This window comes from Miniopterus natalensis, chromosome 20 (genome assembly GCF_054644295.1).
Source record: "Miniopterus natalensis isolate mMinNat1 chromosome 20, mMinNat1.hap1, whole genome shotgun sequence".
Lineage (NCBI taxonomy): Eukaryota > Metazoa > Chordata > Mammalia > Chiroptera > Miniopteridae > Miniopterus > Miniopterus natalensis.
This window is the reverse complement of record NC_142100.1, coordinates 7739757-7744648: the sequence shown is the minus strand read 5'-3', so window position 1 is coordinate 7744648 and position 4892 is coordinate 7739757. Positions and strand designations below refer to the sequence as shown.

Here is a 4892-nt window from a genome sequence, read left to right as displayed (position 1 = left end):
GACAGTTCTCCCATACCAAGTATTTTTAAAAAATATTTTTAATTGAATTTATTGGGGGTGACATTGGTTAATAAAATTATATAGGCTCTATATACATACGTCATTTGTATATTGTATTGTGTTCAGCACCCCAAGTCAAGACTCCTTTAATCACCATTTATCCCCCCTTTGCCCTCTCCTCCCCCCCCTTCCCCTCTGGGAATCACCGTACTGTTTTCTGTGTATGAGGTTTTTTTTTCTTTTCTTGCTTAATCCCTTCTCCTATTCACCCAGCCCCTCTCCCCCTTCCCTCTGGCAGCTGTCAGTCTGCTGTCTGTATCTATGAGTCTGTTTCTATTTTGTTTGTTAGTTTATTTTGTCCAGTAGATTCCACATATAAGTGAAATCATATGGTACTTGTCTTTTTCTGACTGGCTTATTTCAGTTAGCATCATGCTCTCCAGGAACACATCCATGCTGTTGCAAAAGATAAGATTTCCCTTTTTTTATTTTTTTATTTTTATGGCTGAGCAGTATTCCATTGTGTAAATGTACCACAGCTTCTTTTTTGTTGTTGTTAATCCTCACACAAGGATATTTTTTCCCCATTGCTTTTCAGAGAGAGAGTAGAAGGGAGTGAGGGGGAGAGGGGCAAAAAGAGAGAGACACAGAGAGAGAGAAACATTGATGTGAGAGAGACACATTGATTGGTTGCCTCCTGCGGGTGCCCCATCCCTACCCTGGCAGGGAGAACCTGTAACCCAGGTACATGCCCTTGACCGGGATTCGGACCTGCTACCTTTCAGCCCATGGCCCAATGCTCTAACCACTGAGCCAAACCAGCCAGGGCTGTCCCACAGCTTTTTTATCCGCTCATCTACTGATGGGCACTTGGGTTGCTTCCAACTCTTGGCTAGTGTAAATAACGCTGCAATGAACACAAGGGTGCATATATTCTTTCAAATTGGTCTTTCGGGATTCTTTGGATATATTCCCAGAAGTGGAATCGCTGGGTCATAAGGCAGTTCCATTTTTAATTTTTTGAATTAAGTCCATACTGCTTTCCACAGTTGGCTGCACCAGTCTGCATTCCCACCAACAGTGCATAAGGGTTCCCTTTCCTCCACATCCTTGCCAACACTTGTTGTTTGTTGATTTATTGATGATAGTCATTCTGACAGATGTGAGGTTTTATCTCATTGTGGTTTTAATTTGCATTTCTCTGATGATTAGTGATGCTGAGCATCTTTTCATATGTCTATTAGCCATCTGTATGTCCTCTTTGGAGAAGTGTCGTTCAGGTCCTTAGCCCATTTTTTAAATCCTCACCTGAGGACATGTTTTTATTGATTTTAGAGAGAGAGAGAGGTGGGGAGGGAGAGAGATCGATGTGAGAGAAACATCGATCTGTTGCCTTTTGTATGCATCCCCAGAATAATCCCACTTGATCATGGTGTAAAATATTTTTAATGTATTGATGAATTTGGTTTGCTAATATTTTGTTGAAGATTTTAGCATTCATATTCATCAGGTATATTGGCCTATAATTTTCTTTCTTTGTAGTGTCTTTATTTGGTTTTGGAATTAGGATAATGCTGGCCTCGTAAAATGAACTTTGGAGTTTTCCGTCCTCCTGAATTTTTTGGAGTAGTTTGAAAAATAATAGGTGTTAGTTCTTCTTTGAATGTTTGATAAATTTCTCCTGTGAAGCCATCCTGTCCAGGACTTTTGTTTGCTGGGAGATTTTTGATCACTGCTTTAATTTCATTAGCTGTAATTAGTCTATTCAGATTTTTTGATTCTTCCTGATTTAGTTTTGGAAGATTTATGTTTCTAAGGATTTATCCATTTATTCCATATTGTCCAATTTGTTGGCATATAGTTGTTCATAATATTTTCTTACAATATTTTGTATTTCTTCGGTGTCAGTTGTATTCTCTTTCATTTCTGATTTTATTTGGTTCCTCTCTCTTTGTTTCCTGGATGAGTCTGGTTAAAGCTTTGTTATCTTGTTTATCTTTTCAAAGAACCAGCTCTTGGTTTTACTGATTTTTTGTATTTTTTTTTTTTAGATTCTATATTGTTTATTTCTGATCTGATCTTCGTTGCTTTCTTTCTTCTGCTCACTTTGGACTTTGTTTGTTGTTTTCTTCTATTTCCTTTAAGTGTAAAGTTAGATTGAGATTTTCTTGTTTCTTGAGATAGGCTTGTAATGATATGAATTTCCCTCTTAGGTCTGCTTTTGCTGTGCCCCATCAATTTTGGGTTGTTGCGCTTCAAGGTATTTTTTGATTTCTTCCTTGATCTCATTGTCAACCCATTCATTGTTTAGTAACATGTTATTTAGCATGAGTCTGTGTTTTTCAGTTTTCTTCTTGTGATTGATTTCTAGTTTTATACCATTATGGTCAGAGAAGATGCTTGATAAGTTTTCAATCTTCTTAAATTTGTTGAGACTTGTTTTGTGTACTAACATGTGGTCTATTCTAGAAAATGATCCATGTGCACTTGAAAAGAATGTAGGACATTTCTTGGAGTTACCAGCCAGGGCCGCTCACTGTACTCAGCACCAGAGCTGGAAGCTCATGGCCACCACCAGACCAGCATCCAAGCAAGTGAAGATGTTAAAGGTATCTTTGCCAGAGCAAGAAATGGAAAATATAGACTTCTGAACATATCTATTGAAAATATTTCTGCATGACAATCCATTTCTAATGTTGGTGCTTCCATTTCTGGAATGGAAATCAGTAAACAGAGGAACCTGTGATTGGGTCACGTAGTCAGCCTTCAGGTTCCTGGGTTACGGATTATGATTCCTTTGCTTTACCCCTGTTGGAAGATGAACAACTGTGCTATATATTATTCAGGTTAGATTCTTAGAATGTCCAGGCATGTGAATGGATTATCACTGTGTGGTCCTCAGATCATTCTCATATTCATTAAAAAGTGTTGCATGTGGCAACAACTGCAACTTTGAAAAAGGAGTTGGGAGGTGACCGCGTTAAAGAGGAAGTAATTGGAACAGCAAAGGAAGATGGATTGTTATGTGGATATAAAAAACATTTGCTGACACAATCTTCTTCTGCCCCATTGACTGCAGCTGAGGAAGAATTATGACAAATTAGACTCAATAAGGTACAAACTGACCTGGATGTGTAAACTAAGCATCACACATTGCAAAGAGTAGCATTTCTGATTTCTCAAGAAGCTTTTCAGGCTTTGGAAAAACTAAACAGACAGCTCAACTATGTGCAATTGGAAATAGATATAAAAAATGAAATTACAATTTTGGCCAACACGACAAATACTGAACTAAAAGATTTGCCAAAGCAGGTTGTCAGGGATTCAGCATGTTACTGTTTCTTTCTATATAAGCACTCCCAGGAAGACTATTTGGAGTCCATCGTTTTTATTTATTCGATGCTCAGACACCCATGCAGTTTAAGAGAATGGATACTGTATTCTAGCTGCAGGAGCCCTCTGCTAGAAATTGTAGAAAGACAGCTACAAATAGATGCCATTAAAAAGATTGAGGAACAGTGGGGCTGCGTTGACTGCAGACTTCCTTTTCAAAGCAGTACACCCCAAGCCGCATGCACATAAGCAAAGTTTTGCAAAACCAAAAGGTCCTGCTGGAAAAAGGGGAATTCAAAGACTAATTAGGGGTCCAGCTGAAACTGAAGCCACTACTAATTAATATCATTAAATTAGTTTTTTAAAAGTCCAACTTTTAGTCCAGGAGAACGGAAGTCATTCCATGTTGATATGCAGTGGGGAAAAATATTACTCTGCTGCCATCTTCCCATTATCAAGTATTTTCATAACAGGAATTAGATTTAACATGATTTTTCTACCTAGTAATTAATTTAATTTAACACTACTTATACAACACATACAGTGTGCTGAGCACATACAAATATTAGCTGATGGATCCTATTTCTAACTCTTTGAAGTAGATCCCATATTATGATCCTTATTTTATGGGCCAGGAAATGGAGGCAAGTCTCTTTGTCTGCTGGGGAGCTGGGTTTGGGGGGGGGGGGGGGGCAGGAGGTGATGTACAATCCTGCTGTTTTGTTTGAGCGTCTTGTATTTTGTTTTCCATGCAAAAGAATGACAATAATCCGTGATATGATAGTTCTGGTAGTGATTAAAAAACACACACACACCAGCAAAAACAAACTAGCACAGAAAAGCCAGAATCATCAAAGGCTGGATTTAATTGATGATGTACTGGTTTTATGACTAAACACTTATAGCTTTTAAAAACACTTTTATTATTAAAATTCCTACAGGAAACATAACTCTCTTGTTGTGATACTTAAACTCTCTGGCTTCTAATTTCCCCTCCTTTTGAAACAATTATGTGCATAATGTGATTTTTAATAATTCATGGTTTCTTTGGAATGCAAATAGCATGTTCGAGCGTCACAGACTGTCCTTTGGTCTCCTTGCACACATGGTATCTGTTGTCTGGGATACTTGGTCTCCCTCCTCTCACAGGCAAGGCTCCAAGGAAGGATGGCTAGTGACAGGTGAGTCCTCCCCGAGTCACCAGGCTTCTGCTTGGATGAACCAGTCAGTCAAACCTGGGTTCTTATGATGTGTGGCTTTGCCCAGGACAGTGGTGGAGAGGAGCTGAGAGGCAGGTGGGATCGAGCTGTGCTTTGCGTACACGATGCTATGAGTAAAACACTTGGAAGTTGGTGACTGACTGTTAGGGAAGGAGGAAGAGAATTGCCTCCCATCTCCTTGAATTCGGGGACATCTGTATTTCTAAAGCCTACCAGAGTCCTTGGCACCCAGTAAACGACTGAAAAATATTTATTAAATGTGGATAAATGAGTGATCAGTGAAGAAAATGCCATCCAATGAGGTTCCGTGACTTGCCCAAGGTCACGTAACTATTTAAG

General features: G+C 38.9%; 1 pseudogene; it reads left to right on the top strand.

Annotated features, from left to right (window-relative positions):
* Positions 1–2549: 2549 nt before the first annotated feature.
* On the top strand, positions 2550–3676 carry LOC107530472 (twinfilin-1-like; annotated as a pseudogene).
* Positions 3677–4892: the final 1216 nt, after the last annotated feature.